Source organism: Scylla paramamosain, chromosome 5 (genome assembly GCF_035594125.1).
Source record: "Scylla paramamosain isolate STU-SP2022 chromosome 5, ASM3559412v1, whole genome shotgun sequence".
Classification (NCBI taxonomy): domain Eukaryota; kingdom Metazoa; phylum Arthropoda; class Malacostraca; order Decapoda; family Portunidae; genus Scylla; species Scylla paramamosain.
Window position 1 is genome coordinate 713,445 of NC_087155.1, and position 19,056 is coordinate 732,500.

The 19,056-nt window shown below is 42.5% G+C and overlaps 1 pseudogene; it reads left to right on the top strand.

The window, feature by feature from the left end:
- The window catches only part of LOC135100389 (Y+L amino acid transporter 2-like), a 119,858-nt pseudogene that overhangs the window by 44,587 nt on the left and 56,215 nt on the right, over positions 1 to 19,056 (top strand).

The window sequence follows — 19,056 nt, forward strand, 5'->3', positions numbered from 1 at the left end:
TCCATACCACACCACAGCATCTCACTACCACTACGTCACCAGCACCACCACCACCACACCACTCTATGACTACTACTTCACCTGCACCACCACCGCGATGCCTTAAAGGGCATGCAAGAAGGACGCGAGAAACAAGGGAAGGATACGTACATGTACGAGTATATGCATTCTGGATTATGATGCATGACTTCGTGTTGACAAGAAATGAGGTCACTTTCTTCACACCGCAAGCTTAGCATAAATACTGTATACCTAAAAATACGTAAGAATTGAAGCAGTGGATTTTAAGCTTAACCCTTTCACTCCTTTGGTTTCCCTTTGTCAACTTTCCAAACATTGAATGAAAGAAAAAAATGTGGGTTAATTTTACGTTTTCTAAGCCACGGAATCATTTAAGAGACTCGCCCATAAGTAAGTCTCTAACAAGTCGTAGGTATATATATGGAAATGTTTGTCCAGCAGTGAAAGAGTTCAGATCGGACTCTTTATCATGACCGTGCGTATTTTGAAAGGTTTTACGAGTGGTAAATAAATTAACAAATGAGTAAATAAACGAATGAATAGAAAAAAAAGAAAAAAATTGTAAATATTGTTTCACTAAAGCTATATATTAGTATGGAAATAAGATCAAACTGGCAACAAGTTTATGGGAAGGAGGTGCACATCAGGTAATGTGAAAAGTGTGACACTGTAGTAGAGTCAGACAGACAAGCGCCACCAGTGACCGAGACAAGCTGGCAGCAGGAACTAAAGCTGACAACTCACAGGAAAAATTAAATTTGTCGCGTGATAATGTTTATCTATTTTTTCATTTCATTCTGTTCTTTTTTGTTTATTTTCTTGTTTGTTTATTAATTTGTTCATCTATTGTTTTGATTTTCAAGGAAAGGTAGAGAGATAGACGGAAGATTGGTAGACAGATAGGCAGAAGATAGGTGGACATAGATAGATAGACAGAAATTAAAGATAAAAATATAGATGGGTGGATAAATAGGTATACTGTATAGATATATAAATACAGACAAACAGACAGACAGAAACAAATACAAATAAAATAAAATTTCCCTAACTGTACAAAAGACTGTCATATTCCACATTAAAAAAAAAAAAAAAAATTCCACCAACTTAAGCCATACAACTTTGTTTAAGCAGCCCAAGTACTCGTGGTCGTGTATCGGTGGGATCCAGGAACAGCAGGTGCACTGATCAGTGACCCCCGGTGCTGCCAGACCCCGCAACACTACTGTAATGATTCCCACGCTTTGTTTTCCCTGTGCCGCGAAATACAAAGCAACTTTTACTAATAAGGAAACTCTCCAGATAAGAATCCAGTAGCGACAACCGCGGCGTGAATGATTCTTCTTTGCGCTTTTTTTTTTTTTTTTTCGTTCAGTCATGTTGGGATGAGATAATTAGGGGGTATTTATATATAGTGTTGATAGTTGGTATAGGTATATGTGTTTTTTTTTATACAGGGACGTGTGTAAACGTACTGGTTCTTAAATTCTTCTCCCTCGCTTTGTTTACGTTCAGTCATGTCACAAGTAGACGATTAGTGGTATCTGAGGGCAGGGTGTGTAGGTGAGCATAGGCATTAGGCAAGTGTGTTTCTACAGAGGGACTGTCACGTGTAGGTCTACTGATTCTTGTAACTTCACTTTTGACCTTACTAGGTGGTATGTTCCTCTGCAACTTTACGTGACTGCCACTAATTAAAATAAAGATAACATTTCCCCGCAGTGACAATACGCCACGTTTCCTCTCCCTCCCTCTTCCTTGCTCTTTCCCTCTCCCGTCCTCTGTTTCACCCCTTTTCCATTCCCCAGTCCTTTTCCCCCAAGGCACCATCCCACGAAAAGTTTAATTCATCACACAAAGCTTGGAAGGAGAACAGATTTTTCCCTTTTTCGTCCCTTTTTTCCCTCCCCCTCGCTCACTCCCTTTACGTCGTGTGAAACCCAATTTGTTGGTCTGCTGCCGAAGGGAGGAAGCGGGCTGGGGAGGTGCAGAGCGAGGCGAGGTGGGGCGGGGTGTGGTGGGGCGCCTCTTCGTCGGCTCTCAGCGGGAGGCGAAGCTGAGTGATGGCATGACTCGCGGGTCGCATCACCAGGCTTACGATGAGTGTGGTAATTATTCTGCCCAGTTTGATGCTGTTCTTTTTCTCTCGATGTGTGTCTTTCTTGGGGCATTTGTACTCTTCATGTTTTGCTCTTGTTTACGAGTTTGTTTTTCGTGTGTGTATGTTTGCGTGTCTGTGTAAATGGATGGATGGATAATTATTAGCGGGAAGTTCGTATGTTTTTCGTGTGGGATTCGTACTCTTGATGTTTTGCTGTTGTTTGTGTATTTATTTTTCGTGTGTATATGTTTGCAGGCGTGTATAGATGGATGGATGGACTGATAATTAGATAGAAAGGTAGACTGATAGATGGATAAGTTGACATACGGAAGAATAGATGGAAGGAATATATTGATGCATGGATAGATGGATAAATTGATAGATGGGTGGGTAGATGGATTCATGGATAGACAAATGAGAGAGAGAGGAGAGAGAGAGAAAGAGAGAGAGAGAGAGAGAGAGAGAGAGAGAGAGAGAGAGAGAGAGAGAGAGAGAGAGAGAGAGAGAGAGAGAGAGAGAGAGAATAAATAAATATGCAAACCATCGATGAAGGAATCCATGAATACAGATTCATATCCTGTATTATAAAACAATGCGCCGCTCATCACACTAATTAGAGATGTATCGATACTTCAGCTGTAACTCCCCGACACTCTTTGCTGCCGGATGGGACCCCCAGGAAAAGGCAATGCCAATATTGTTAACCCATTGCTGATTACGATTTCATCTAACGTAAAGTTATTCCAACAGTCTTTTGCTCCCAACAGTCAAATCTATCTTCAGTTTTGACTGTTGTTAAGCTTTCTTGCTAACTTGATCATTTACATATTCACTACTAGACAATATCAGTAATCACTATGACTTTAAAGACAATTTTGCTCTGATTAGGATTCCGTCAAATATATCATCTTCCCAACACTCTCTGCTACCAACACTGATTGATCCTTGTTTTTTTTTTTTCTTTTATGTAGGAGGGACACTGGTCAAGGACAACAAAAAAAAAAAAAAAAAAAAAAAGGCCACTGAAATGCCAGTCCCAGAAAAGGGTCCACAGCGGTAATAAAAAATTGAAGGATAAGTGTCTTGAAACCTCCTTCTTGAAGGAATTCAAGTCATAGGAAGGTGGAAATATAGAAGCAGGCAGGAAGTTCCAAAGTTTACCAGAAAAAGGGTTGAATGATTGACAATAATGCATCCACCTCTTGCATTAGAGAGGTGGACAGAATAAGGGTGAGAGAAAGAAGAAAGTAGTCATTCCAAAGAAAATCAGCAAAATACTTCCTAAGGTCCCCCAACTAGCAGAGGCAAAACGCTAGAGGCACCTTCACCTAGGCGGATCCTGACGAGGGATTGGAACGATAGGACTAGATACATATATGAGATTGTGATCGGAGGAGCCCAACAGAGAAGAGAGGGTGACAGCATTTGCAGGAGGACTAGAGGTCAGGAAAAGGTCAGGAATGTTGGGCGTACCTCCAAGACGGTCAGTAGGGTGTTGCACCAATAGCTAGGTCGTGGAGGATAGCAAAGTTGTAGGCTAGTTCACCAGGATGGTCAGTGAAGGGAGAGGAAAGCCAAAGCTGGTGATGAACATTGAAGTCTCTAAGAATGGAGATCTCTGCAAAAGGGAAGAGAGTCAGAATGTGCTCCACTTTGGAAGTTAAGTAGTCAAAGAATTTCTTATAGTCAGAGTTAGGTGAGAGGTATACAGCACAGATAAATTTAGTTTGAGAGTGACTCTGTAGTCGTAGCCAGATGGTGGAAAATTCGGAAAATTCAAGAGCGTGGGCACGAGAGCAGGTTAAGTCATTGCGCACATAAACGCAACATCCAGCTTTGGATCGAAAATGAGGATAGAGAAATTAGAAGGGAACAGAGAAGGGGCTACTGTCAGTTGCCTCAGACACCTGAGTTTCAGTGAGGAAATGAGGAGGAGGTTTAGAAGTAGAGAGGTGGTGTTCTACTGATTCAAAATTAGATCTTAGACCGCGAATGTTGCAGAATTAATGAAGAAAAAGTTGAGGGGCGTGTCAATGGTTGGTTGACCATTGTTGGATTGTCTTGTTAACTCATCAGTAACCTTTTCACTGCTAGACAAATAATAACATGATAATAATAATAATAATAAAAATAGTAATAATGATAATAATAATAATAATAATAATAATAATAATAATAATAATAATAATAATAATATAATAATAATAATAATAATAACGACAACCTTTTAGACACTTATGGTTTTTATCGGTTTTTACGTCCGAGTTCCTTAATTAGTTACGGACTCCAATCTCATGCATAGTTCATAACCTATAAAAGATGTTGACCTCCTACTCTCACAAGGATTTGAACGTCAGCACGAGCAGCACGGCACACCACCATCACCACCATATACACATCGAACATTGCAGCAGTCTTCGTGTTCTTAAACGTCTCGGCGCTACACTTGAACACTTTTTCGCTGGCTATAGTGAAGGTTATTGAGATTTTCAGTAGTGTTTGTATGAATCTGCATCATTTATTGGAAAACATCATAAGAACCCGATCGCTTATCTACCTAGCCTTTGATAATAGTTCCAAGCAGAGACCCAAGACTCATGATGAGAGAGAGAGAGAGAGATAGATAGATAGAGAGAGAGAGAGAGAGAGAGAGAGAGAGAGAGAGAGAGAGAGAGAGAGAGAGAGAGAGAGAGAGAGAGAGAGAGAGAGTCACCGAAAAAAAAAATTTTTTAAAGACCTTGAAGCGATTCCTTAAGTAGAGAGAGAGAGAGAGAGAGAGAGAGAGAGAGAGAGAGAGAGAGAGAGAGAGAGAGAGAGAGAGAGAGAGAGAGAGAGAGAGAGAGTCACCGAAAAAAAATATCTTTAAAAGACCTTGAAGCGATTCCTTAAGTAAAGAGAGAGAGAGAGAGAGAGAGAGAGAGAGAGAGAGAGAGAGAGAGAGAGAGAGAGAGAGAGAGAGAGAGAAATCTTAAGCACGCACGCACGCACGCACGCACGCGCGCGTCCACACACACACACACACACACACACACACACACACACACACACACACACGGCCAGGCATCACCATCCTCCCAGCCTATACCTGCACCACCACGGCCACAAAGACGCGTCATTAATCTCTGTCTCGCTGGCTTGGGAGTCCCGCGTATTAGACAACCCACCACGCCCGCGGCTCGGGGATTCAGGCCGCGTTATGAAATTTCGATGAAAGAAAAAACAAAAAACTCAGTGTGGTTGGCTTGAAGGAAAAATGTTGTTTAAAAGATCCAAGAAAATCAGATATAATTTTTATTGTTCCCACAACACACGCCTTGAGCAGCAATCGAGGCGGCGGGTTTCACAATGATTCATAATGGCAACATTAGCGAGCCTCGCAGGATTGGGCAAAGAGCGTGATTGAGATGTCTAGCTTTGTTACTTCGCAGCTAATGAGGATAGGAAGTGCTGGGATGCTGTTAATTCATAGGTAACGAGAACACGTATTTTGAAAGACTTTATCTCGTCATGGTTATTTTCAAAACCATAGAATTAGATATCTTGTTTTCTACTAAAGATGCATAATACTTGTCAAACTATCTCTAGAGACCATTAAAACTCACTAAGAACATCCACTAGAGGCTGTTAAAAGTAGTCAAGAAAAACTTTTGAGAATAAGGTTTATGAATATCAAAATTCTGAATACTTTAATTTTAGAAGCTGTGTCTTTACTGTTGTTTTCATGGCAGAGGCAGGACGTTTGATGCACATGGACATTAGCTGAAAGATGCTGCACACTGTTCGTCTATTATATTTCCTAGTTTGCGGTAGAGCTTTTTCTTTTTTAAGTGAACATCACAAAACCCACGCATCAGGGTAACATTATTGCAAAGAACATAACATTCTATAAGCGTAACGCCTTTCAATGCGGTTTCAGAATTTTATATCAAAGGATCTGACGATATTATGTAAAAGACCGTACGATTCCATATAAGCCTTCCTGGTGTAGAGGCAAACTGCTATAGAGGCATGTACATGTTAACAAAGATAATGATATTGATTGGCTACACTACAATGTAACACTGACCAACCGTGACGAGGCAACGTAATACAAACATTTTACAGAAGGCAATGACAATTACGGTAATAATATTGAACACACTAAAATATCGCATATATCACTCAGGAAAACAATATCCGAAATAAATGATAAAATAAAGAAAAGAGCATTGCCTGATATGGTTGCTAATTATAGATATTTTTTTATTTCGGCACGTCTAGAACATGATAACACAAGGCAAGATACAAGAAGCCAGGAGGCAGACACATGACAGATCTTGTAGAAAACATACATGCCTCTATCCACCTGTTATCCCTGTCCATAAACTTATTTTTTCTTTGTTCAGCGCTTCTCACATCCTCAGCACCAACAAAGTGATACTGAATTTTGTCCTGTCATCTTTCATTCAGTTTGGGAACCAGTCTTGTTTTCTTTTAATCCAGCTTTGTTAAGCTTCAACTCATTATTTCTAAGATCGCATTCTCAAACATTTCAGCGTCTTCTCTCGACTTATTGTAACAGGTTGTAGTGGAAGTTACTGAAGTTATAAAGGATATTTTCACCATTCTAGTAATGTGTATTATGATTTAGAAAATGGTCCGCGGTAAGCGACTGATCCTCTCTGTGGGCTTTAAGATCTGGCTCTGGTGAGAGAACAAAGCGTTTGAGAGTGCGGGTGGTAGTTGTATCCTGATTACTAAGCCTGAGGATCTTGTCTGTGATGATCCACGGGCACCCATAAGCCCAGTACCCTCGTGTGCGGTGCTTGTGTCTTTAGGGATCTGAGGGCCTCGGATGGAGTCTTCATTCTCATTGTTTATCCGTAACCCCGTGTGATTGCATTACTCCAAACAAGGCACACGAACGGCAGTGTGGCGTTCACGCTCGCTCTCTCGTGTGTGTGTGTGTGTGTGTGTGTGTGTGTGTGTGTCCTCTTTGTCTGTGTGTGTCCTCTTTGTCTGTGTGTGTGTGAGAGAGAGAGAGAGAGAGAGAGAGAGAGAGAGAGAGAGAGAGAGAGAGAGAGAGAGAGAGAAATGCCCACAAACACACACACACACACACACACACACACAGAGGGGGAGAGAGAGAGAGAGAGAGAGAGAGAGAGAGAGAGAGAGAGAGAGAGAGAGAGAGAGAGAGAGAGAGAGAGAGAGAGAGAGAGAGAGAGAGAGAGAGAAATGCCCCCCCCCCACACACACACACACATACACAGAGGGGGAGAGAGAGAGAGAGAGAGAGAGAGAGAGAGAGAGAGAGAGAGAGAGAGAGAGAGAGAGAGAGAGAGAGAGAGAGAGAGAGATGAGGCGTAGCTGCCATCTGGAATAGAATAAAGGCAGGAATACACAGGTGGCGCTGCCCTCTCCACTGTGTTTACTGTTTACGAGGTGAGAGGTGGAGGCGAGGGAGGTCGCCAGTCATGTTTGCCCAGCACTGGGGAAGGGAGGATTGGCAGCCCTCGGTTTGCAACACGCAGCAGCCTCCTGCCACTCTGGGGAGGTTGGCAGGACTGGGAAAATATGAGAAGTTCTAGTGTGTACAGGCCTAACCATTAACCCTTTCACGACTGTTTGGCTCATCCTTCCTCAGTCACAAGCCGCTCTGAGACACTTCTTGTTCCACAGTCATCTCCATTATATGGACTACAAACTGAAAAATCCACTCCTCTTTATCGCCTTCTTTCTGCAGGTTTTTTTTTTTTTAAGATTTAATGAATTGTTTGTAGTGCTGAGACCTATTACTTATCGCACTGAAATGGTCATATATGTAAATATATATATATATATATATATATATATATATATATATATATATATATATATATATATATATATATATATATATATATATATATATATATATATATTTATTTATTCTGCGTATAGATTTAGCAACAATAGCCTGATTATTAAGTATTTTATTAATCTTTTTTTTTTTATCTCCGTATAGATTTATCAACAATAGCCTGATTACTAAGTATTTTATTAATCTTTTTGACAATTTGACTCTTAAGGGAAAGAGAGAAATCTCCAGTTGTGAAGTAGTCGTGAATGAATACATATAATTTATATCGTAACAGTAGTGTTTATGAAAGCTGGTCTTTTATGAGTGTGTTGAAGTTTACATTCTCTGAAGCAGTATCCATGCGTGACTTTAACTCCATAAGTGTCCCCGCGTCTCCTCTCCTTTAACTCATTAAGCCTATTAGCATTGTTTTTAACTGGACACGATGACATTTAAATGAAACCTAAGGGTGATTCACAGTCCGGCATTGTAAAGGACCTTCTTACCTGACGATGGTTTGCTGTGGGGATTTCAGACAAGATTTAGTGGCGCACGTCAGCCAAGTGATGCAGTGCACACGTTTTGGCCTCGTGTAGATCAGGCCGTGTGCAAAGTATGGCCCGTATTCTGAAAGATTGCTTCCCTGTATCTCGACTACATTCATCAAGCCTTAGTGGAAGTAACAGGAGCTTTTATGTCTTTTTATGATATTAGTTGAACAAGGAGTTTGTATCATTAATTAGAGAAAATATCGTGGGAACCCGATCAACCATTGTTGTGTCGAAGAATGCGAGTACTAATTTCCTGTATTGTCTGGAATTTGTACGCACGTGCTTTGCATTCCAGATTAGATGCAAGACAATCACAAACACATTAACGGAGATAGATAGGTATGTAGGTAGGATGGTGTTTATATAGGTAAGCGGGTATATAGCTCTAAGGTAGGTAAGATGAGAGAGAGAGAGAGAGAGAGAGAGAGAGAGAGAGAGAGAGAGAGAGAGAGAGAGAGAGAGAGAGAGAGAGAGAGAGAGAGAGAGAGAGAGAGATTGGGCACCCCGTTACCTCAGTATAAAAATAAGCACTCTTTAACCTCTTCCCTTAGTTGGCGTTCACATACAGCACGCCAAGGCCATTAAACTGCAAAGGTGGCCGCGGCACAAACAAGCTTTACAACACACAAAAATGATGCTCACAAAAGCCAGTCGGCGGGGAGACAAAAGCAGAAGTATGTGAGGCCTCCATAAATTGCAAAAGAAATATACTGCAGATTGGTTTATTCTGTCCGCGTTCACGTGACCTTCCATACCTCTCCTCTTTGTCTTTTTTCTCTGTGTCTCTGTTTATCTGTCTGTCTGTCTGTATCTGTCTGTTTGGCTGCTTGTGTGTGTCTGTTTGCTTCTCTGTCTGCTTGTTTGTCTTTATCTTTGTTTCTGTGTCTGTCTTTGTTTCTTTCTCACACACACACACACACACACACACACACACACACACACACACACACACACACACACACACACACACGTATTTAGTATACTACTGCATGTGTATCTCTCTCTCTCTCTCTCTCTCTCTCTCTCTCTCTCTCTCTCTCTCTCTCTCTCTCTCTCTCTCTCTCTCTCTCTCTCTCTCTCTCTCTCTCTCTCACTAGTATTGGTGTAGTAGTGATGATAATACAGGAGTAGTGAAGGTGATGCATTTACTGCTTCCCGTCTATAATGGAGCTGGGATTGCCTGAGGTTGGATGGGGAGGTTGGAGTTAAGTCGTTCCCAATTTGCATAATCTGAAAATATTTTTTTTTTATAAAAATATGCCGAGGTTCTGGCACCCTTCAAGTTGGTAGCGAGTATCGCAAACCTTGGTTCTCCAGGACAGCAGTACATTTTCTCCGCAGATCAGCGCAGCGACTAAAGAAGCATGTATTGTTCAAAGCGAAAGTGCCCCGCTGACTGCAGCGACGAGGCGTGTCCGCCCGCGAAGAAGGCGAAGTTCATCCCCTTCAGGGAAAAGGAGCGTCCTCGTATGACGCGTCCCTCAAAGCGAAAGTGCGCCGTTGACTGGAGCGACGCCGCGTGTCCTCCAGCGAAGAAAGCGAAGTTAATCCCCTTCAGGGAAGAGGAGCGTCCTCTTATGACGCGTTCCTCAAAGCGAAAGTGCCGCGTTGACTGGAGCGACGCCGCGTGTCCTCCAGCGAAGAAAGCGAAGCTCAACCCACGCGGGGATGAGCAGCGGCCACACCTCCGCCGCCAAGGGCCCGTAGAGCGTCGAGAACAGCTGGCGGGCAGGTCCCTGAAGAGACACTGTCCCCCAGACTGGCAGCCGGACGACGCTCCCACCCCTGCCAAGCAGGCCAGACTTAGCCCAGCCAGTGAAAAGCAGGGTGAGGAAGGAGATGCCCCCACTCCTGGCGAGCCGGCACAGGCTGAGTGCGGGGCATCCAGCAGGAGCACGAATGAAGCCGGCCAAGGCGCCGCAGGAAGTGAGGATGACGAGGACGAGTCTGACGACGAGGAGGACGCGGTCACGGTGACGGTGCCCAGCAACGAGGACATAGCCCGCCTGGGCCAGGAAGTGCGCTGGAAGCACCTCTCCGTGCTGGTGACCGGCGTCAAGTTCAGCTTCCCCCGATCGCGGCTGCTCCAGGTATTCCGCAGCGTGGGGCCCCTGCGCCTGGAGCACATGCCGCGCCACCGGCGTCAGCGCCGCGACAACCACCGGGGTTTTGCTGTCCTGACGTACAGGTCGGCGCACCACACCAACGTGGCACTGGGCGAGGCCCGAGACCTGCTGGCGCGGGCAGGCTGCCACGGGGTGTACACCTGCCGCCTGGGCAACCACACGGGCTATGCCGCGTTCTGCAAGGGCATCGACGTGGCGCAGGTGATGAGCGACGCGCCGCCAGTGGAGAAGGCCGCCGAAGAGCGCCACCACGTGACCGCCCCCCTGTCCCACACGCCACAGCAAGATGCCGACGAGCGGGCAGCGAGCAGTGAGCCTGGCCCTGACCGGAGCCAAGCAGTACGCGTGGTCGTGCAGCTGTGCCTCCCTCGGGCAGCAGCAGCAGCGGCACGGACACAGGAAGAGAAGAGAGTGGTGACGGTGAGCAGCGTGTGGGACAGACTGGGGGAGAAGGTGGAGGGGGCGGGTCAGGCAGGCGGAAAGAAGGGTAGCGTGTGGAGCAGGCTGGAGGGGCGAGGCCCTGGCCAGGCTGGCAGGACGGGCGTGAGGAGCAGGCTGCAGGGGCGGGGGTGTGGAGCGGCGCCGCGTTGAAGCGCCTTTTGTTAAGGAAAAAAAAATAAATAAAAAATAAAATAAAATAAAATAAATTAAATAAAAGATAAAATCAAAATACAAAACGAAATAAAGATGTAGTGTTAAGGAAATATATTTGTGTTATAGGTAAGACTGATGTACTTATTTATTAGAAAAGATAAACTAATAAATGAAAAAAAAAAATTAAATAAAAAAATTAAATTAACAAAACTGAAAAATGCATAAAAAAAAGAGCTAGTGTTAAGTAAAAATATTTGTGTTAAATTTAAGATTAATTGTCGTGTTATGTGCCAAGCGTGTTATTCGTTAGGTAATTATAATGCTATAAAAATGCTACTCCTGTGTAAGGAAAGGACTGATGCATGTCATTGCTAGCCATAAGTTGTGTCTGCATGTACAGATGTATAGTAACGGTAAGCAAGATGTCCTTAGCTTTAGACACACACGAGAAGGAATAATGCAATGGTAACAGTCGGCTGTGAATGTGTTCATCATAATGTTAAAATGAATATGTTTACTTCCATGAGAAGATGACTGTATGTAATATTTCTGATCAATATTCCAAGAGAATATGTTTACTTCCATGAGAAGATAACTGTATGTGATATGTCTGCTGTGCAACATCCCGAGACATGACACCTAGTAAATGTGCAGAGAGACAGAGAGAGAGAGAGAGAGAGAGAGAGAGAGAGAGAGAGAGAGAGAGAGAGAGAGAGAGAGAGAGAGAGAGAGAGAGAGAGAGAGAGAGAGAGAGAGAGAGAGAGAGAGAGAGAGAGAGAGAGAGAGAGAGAGAGAGAGAGAGAGAGAGAGAGAGAGAGAGAGAGAGAGAGAGAGAGAGAGAGAGAGAGAGAGAGAGAGAGAGAGAGAGAGAGAGAGAGAGAGAGAGAGAGAGAATGAGAGAGAGAATGAGAGAGAGAGAGAGAGAGAGAGAGAGAGAGAGAGAGAGAGAGAGAGAGAGAGAGAGAGAGAGAGAGAGAGAGAGAGAGAGAGAGAGAGAGAGAATGAGAATGAGAATGAGGGAGAGAGAGACTGAGATTGAGATTGAGAGAGAGTGAGAATGAGAATGAGAATGAGAATGAGAGAGAGAGAGAGAGAGAGAGAGAGAGAGAGAGAGAGAGAGAGAGAGAGAGAGAGAGAGAGAGAGAGAGAGAGAGAGAGAGAGAGAGAGAGAGAGAGAGAGAGAGAGAGAGAGAGAGAGAGAGAGAGAGAGAGAGAGAGAGAATGAGAGAGAGAGAATGAGAGAGAGAGAGAGAGAATGAGAGAGAGAGAGAAAGAGAGAGATGGAATAGAATATAGTAAAAGTGTTGAATGTAATGTTTGTCATGGAAGAATAATATGTTATATAACAAAAGAAAAAGATACTAATAAAATCAATAAACTCTCCATAAACTAAAATATTACAATACTAAGGGATAAAAACAAACAATAAGACATTGAAACTAAAATTTACATCTGGAACAGACGACGCAGAAGATATTTCTTGAGACAACTTTTGAGAGACGGTAAAGAAACCCGGCTGCTTGAAGGGACTTCGCTCCCTTGCATGTATTTTGGTATATTTTGGTATGTTACCAGTTGTAAGGAGCCAGTGTGTGTGATCTAGGGGTTAGGTTTATTGGGGGATAGATAATAGGTGGGGGGAAATAAGAAAATAGGGGGAAGGTAACAGGTTGGGTTAAGTAACGAAAGAAAGCAGAAGGATAAAAGATGACGGACAGACCGTCATGCTCTGTTTTAATGTGATTATTTAAAGTATCTATGATTTGTTGTTTTCTTCAATACTGTGTCAGTAATACATTCTCCTCGCGTCCCCTGTCTGTACCGCACGGTGCTGCCTTGCAAAGGCTGACACCTGTCTAGTTCCCCCCCGTGGGTTGTGGGAGGGACCTGGATCCAGGCAACACCACGACTCAGGGAGCAGTAGTAGACGCTCAAACTGGTGATGCTGTGTGTTGTCAACCTTGCATGTGATGACGAGTGTATGTGATAGTGTAGTGTTTTATTTGGTGTATACTGCATTAGGTGTAGCTTGTTCTAATATTCTGATGGGCCCTCTTGAGCCAAAAGTGATCATTGGTTGTGTTGGTGATCCAGCACTGAGTTGATATATGTACTGTCTTTGAGGATAGCCTTTAGTTTTTGTTTCACCTTATTTCCCCTATTATAGAGTGTTAATGTTGATTGGTCCTACTTTTGATAAATAATGTAATTCTTGCGTAGTTTTAGTGTACGGGTATTTTTCGCCATGTGCAAAACGGAGTTCTTTATTCTGAATTCGTTGTAATGATAAAATTTGTGAGTTTGAAAGAGCATTTAGAGTTTAGGCTGGGTATGTCAGGACCGGGTGACCAAACGCTTTCACAAGATGTAATTTGATTTTAATGTCAAGTTTTGCAAATCTGTCGATAATGTTCAGCGCTGTTGTGGCTTTCTAGGATTATGCCTTTTATGTGTTTTGTATAACCGTACCTACCAAGCTGTAGACCTATAATGTTGGCTTTTTCAGCGTAGGGAATCTGTTCTCCTGCAACGGTGACTGGAGTAGTTTTCCTTAAAGCGATGGGGGCGGATAGTGAACTTGGTTGTATTTGGTTTTAATTTTCCATTTGTTTTCATAATGATTCATGATGTTTATTTCTTTCTCTATTTTTTTTTTTTTTTTTTTTTTTTTTGGTTGGCATGTTTTCTATATTTTCCATGGCTGATGAGTAATGTCTTCAGCGTATAAAAATGTGGATTCCATGTGTTGCTTGGGGGGGCGGGTGGATGTCGTGAGTGTATATGGTTGTTAAGTGTTGCAGAGATGCAGCTTCCTTGTGGGACTCCGCTATACAGATTGAAAGGGGGACCTTCTAAATTCTGTAGTGAGATGGAAGCAGTCTTGTTGTGTAAGAAACTGCAAAGTAATTAGGTAATTTAATTTGTTGTAACTTGTATTTTAATCCATTTATCCAGATTATGTCAAAAGCCTTAGAGACGTCGCGTAGAACCAAACAACATTGCTTCTCAGCAGCAGCCTTTGAGATTCCTTCTGTCATCGTTGCTGGGGCGGTATCCGTAGAGCGATATTGGTGAAGCTGTGTTGCCCCTGTGGTAGTATGTTATTTGTTTCTAGGTAGGTCCTGGTCCTAATTTTGATTATTTTTTCGAATATTTTACCCGGTACTTCTAGTAATGATATAGGTCTATAAGTTTAATGGGACTGTAGTTATTTTGTTGGGTTTAGGTATTAGTTTAATTTTTGCGTGCTTAAAGGCGTTGGGAAAGTAGTCCATGGACAGAGAGATATTTAAAAGCTTGGTGTATGTCTCCAGCGTATCCTCAGGTAGGTTTTGAAATATGGTTTTATTAATTTTGGTGTGACCTGGAGTGTTTTTTTTTTTTTAACTATATCTTTTATATTTTGGGTAGTGATTCTTAGAAGTGAAGTAGTTGTTGTCATTTAGGTTGTTTGGGTTAGCATGAGGATGGGGAATGGATTTGTGTTTTAATTGTTATTTATGTAGTTATTTACTAACTTGGTCAGTTGCTGCATCAAAGTGTTTGTATTGTCACCGGGGCTTATTTTAAAGACATCACTCCAGATAGGTCTGCAAATTTCCTCTTTATTTTCCTTGTCATAAATTTTCTGGACATTTTTAATTAGATATGGCTTTAAAATGGTTTGGTTTCCTTTTAGTTTGTTTATGTTTTGCCAGAATTCCTTGGGGTCCTTGTATAGAGAGTTTTATTTTGTTTCGTTCTCCCAGCTCCTCTGGTTCTGATATATGCATTCTTTCATTACAGCTTGTTTTATTGTTTATGTGTGATGTGTTTAGCACAACTCCATCCATAACTTAAACTATTTTGAATTAACAGTTTATTCCACCATTGTAGTTCCTTTATTCTTTGATTATAAATAGGTTTTGGTATTGTTTTATAGTTTCTTGTAGGAATTTGATTTTTCATCGTAGTCCTTCCCTGAAGAGACTCGTCTAGTGTTTTCTGTGACAGGTGAGGGTTTGTTTGATGCTGCTAGTTTTAAGTTATACTTCTTCATTTTTTAAATTCATCCCAAATGGTTTTCTTTAGATCGTGTATAGGTAGGAAAGATATTTTAATGGGTTGTGATGTAATCTTTCTGAGAATAGGTAAGTGGTTAGATGGGGTGGTGGCTCCAGGCTGTATGATCATATTATGATAAGTTTTTGCTTTTGGAAAGCACGATGTCAGGGGTAGATAAAGCATTACGTGATAAATAAGTGGGAAATTTCAGGTCCATAAGTGTTTTAGTTTATTGTTGTTGATTAACATAACAAGACCTTTGCTGACAACATTGCATTTTCCGTTTGTCTATGGAAGGGTGGTGTGCGTTCAAGTCTCCTACAATGTATGTTGGAGTGGCCTGTGAAGCTACAGAGTGGACGTCTGTGAATGGTAAATATGATCTGCGTGAGGGAAGGTAGGTAGTGGCAATATTGATAGGGCCAGTTTTCGTCTCACTGGTAACTTGTATATAATATCTGTGTCGTAAATTGTCTTTTATCTTGTGTTTCAGATTTTGTCTCACAAGAATGGCTGACCCATCGTGCATCTCCTCGCTGGAGTTGATAAGGTAAGTATTGTAATTGTAAATTTTAATATTCTCTTCGGGTCTAAGTTCATGGTTATTTATTAAAATGATGTCTGGGTTAAGTTCTTTGTATATATTCGCCGGAGTTTGTCTTTTGTTTCTCCAGCTGAGTACATCATGTTTGAACTTTGTTAATCTCGTCCGTATTGTCCGTGTCCAAAGAAGTTAGTGAGTGCTGTTGCATTTGCTGAAGTGCTTGTAACTGGAGAGAGGTATTTGTGTTTATTTCTTTTCGCGTTTTGTCTTGAGCCTGATTTTCCACTTTTACTTGGAGGTGGGATTCTCTCGTTTTGGAAGCCATTCCTTATTTTCATGAAAGATGCGTCTTCTACGGTCATCCACAGATCTGTTAGATCAATATCATTATTTATTAAGTAGTCCTATGTTTCTTCTTCTGAGTAAGAGTTATTAGTGAAAATCCACTTATATGTTCCAGATTCAATCCCTTCCCTTAAGTGTCTCAAGTATAGGTGTTTCCTTAGGCCAGCCAGTGCTATTTTTGGAGATAATTTTTAGGCCAATATCTTTACCTATAATTTTTTTTCCAAAGGAGGTGGTTCATCTAATGTTTGCTTTGTCTGTAGTGTGCCTTCTTCGGTTTCTTCTATTTCTTCTGCTTGTTCTTCCTGTGTTACGCTGCCTAGGTTGGTCTCGGCATCTATAGTTTTTGGCGAGGCTGATAATCTGTTTGGATGGTGGGTTTGTAGGTAGGTGTGACTGATGGTAAGTTATTAAGTTATGAAAACCTTGTTAACTTCATTACTGTAAGTCCCTGGTTTGTGCCATGTTGCATATGTGTACATGGATAATGCATGTGAGGACTGTCTCAGCTGTATCTTTTGCAAATAAATCAGGGACCCTGCATTGCTTGGATGTTGTTGGTTCTGATGGCTTGGCTGTACGTTGGGTTGGTTTTTCTTCTCCTTTCTTTTGTTTTCCCTTTATTTCTTTTCGGCGAGGTCATTTGTTAGCCAGTGTACGGTGCGCACCACCACAATTGAGACACTTTAGTTTGAGAGGTGCAGTCCTTCCAGACGTGCTCATTGCTAGCGCATTCTGAGCATACTGTAGCAACCTTTGGGATGAGGGCATCTTAGCGTGGCATGGTCTTCTAGCGAGTAGCATCTCATACACGTTACAATTGGAATAAACTCATTCACCTTGATGTTGTGAGATGGGCTGTTCATATGGAAGGCGAGCAGTCCTTTTTCTGTAGCTGCTTTTGCTGTATTTGTCTCATTAAAGCATATTTTCTTTATTTTTGTTTTTTGGACTTTAAAGATGTTGTCAATTCCCTCCTAAATCCAAGGATTTTCATTGACTAGTTCTTTTATTGCAGATTCTGAGTTTGACAGGGTGTAGTCGCCCCGCATTAATTAGAATGATAGTCCTTTTTGCTCTTAATTCCTGCGGTAGGATGGGGGTCGAAACCTTGATCTTTCAGGTCCTGGTGGCATGTAGGCAAAAATATTTTTACTGACCTCCTTATCTAACCTGGTGAGTACGATGAACGAGTTTTTAGCCTCAGTGATCTTGGTTGGCGTATATTAAATGCTCAGAGAGGATTCGTAGTAGTTTTATCTTAGTTTTGCCTCCTGGGTCAAGGTGCCTAATCCTGGCTCGTGCCATGGTACATTGATGAAATAGATCCTATAAGGGGGCAGAGCACGACTTGGCGAACCACAGCTAAAGTTAGTAAAAAAAGAAGAAGCCTGCCTGTGTAGTGCAGTTTGGTATCCCCGGCTGCTGACAACCGTCGCAAATACCCCTGCTCTGCGTTCCCGACTCCTGTCAGAGTGTTTGTCCGAACCTTATCGAAGGGCTTAAGGCAGCCCTTTTAAGGGTTCCCCCATGAGGCAGCTGCCCGTGGGGTTCACCTTCACCACTTCGAAGGACGCTAAGGGCGGACTCTCAGCCAAGCGGGAGAGCCCCCGTGACACAAGTGCAGTTGACCAGCAGGTGGACAGCTCAATAGTTGAAGTGATTGGCTAGCTGCTGCTGGGGAGCTTCTGTCTCAATGAATGAAGGTGTGGTGACTTTTTGTGTATCACATTATATATAGCAATACCTGACTCAACAAAGTACTTTTGCTTGATCTTCAGCCACTGATTCCTTTAAATGTGGACACACACACACACACACACACACTCACACACACACACACACACACAACACACACACACACACACACGCAGGATTCACAACCGGGAGGGCCCTGGGGTTCGACGATCCCAGAAATCTTTGGGCGGATTTCTGTGATGAGTAGCCCTGTTCACTTAGTGTAATGAATCGAGAGCTGTTGCTTTGGGGGAAGAAGCAAAAACAATTCATGGGGTGGCCAGATCATCCCGGGCCTAGTCTCCCAGGTTGGACGGCGCCAAGTGGCAGCCATAGTATCTCAGTGTTAGAATCTTACTTAGGGTTGTCAATAATAAACCATAATTATTGTTATTACATAAATGCAGCACCGCTACAAATGAATGACTAAAGCAGAGTGTGACATAAGTCTATAACTTCTCTCTCGTCATGATGAGAGGAGCTCCACGATGAACAAACTAACTTACATGTGAATAAGAAGAAAAGGTACATACAAGCCGCGGGTAAAAGGTTCATTGACCACCTATTTTTCACAGGGTGTCTCAGAAAAACTTATTTCTTTGTATTCTTCATTCACGTCAAGTATATTTATTTCACTTTTTCCCTCTTGTTCTGCTTCCTAATTATTCTCTCAGTTTTGTGTCGGGTTTCTTTTCTTCCTCATTTTCTTTCTCTGTGCGGGATCGTTGTCTGCATTTTATTAATATTCATGCTTCAGGTTTCTCTCTCTCTCCCCTCTCTCTCTCTCTCTCTCTCTCTCCTCATCTCTCTCTCTCTCTCTCTCTCTCTCTCCTCTCTCTCTCTCTGCTCTCTCTCTCTCTCTCTCTCTCTCTCTCAAGAACATAATTACTCGCCCCTCCTCGGAATAATCTTTTTTGGTCATCACTGTTTCCGTCTTGCTTCCCTCTGAGCTTTCTCCTGCGACCCTCTTTCTCGTTTGTCATGACTCTCTCTCTCTCTCTCTCTCTCTCTCTCTCTCTCTCTCTCTCTCTCTCTCTCTCTCTCTCTCTCTCTCTCTCTCTCTCTCTCTCTCTCTCTCTCTCTCTCTCTCTCTCTCTCTCTCAATTCAAGCATATCAACTCTTTTCTTTGTAATTAAACCTCGTATTCTAAAACGCTTTGCTGTCTCACCACGAC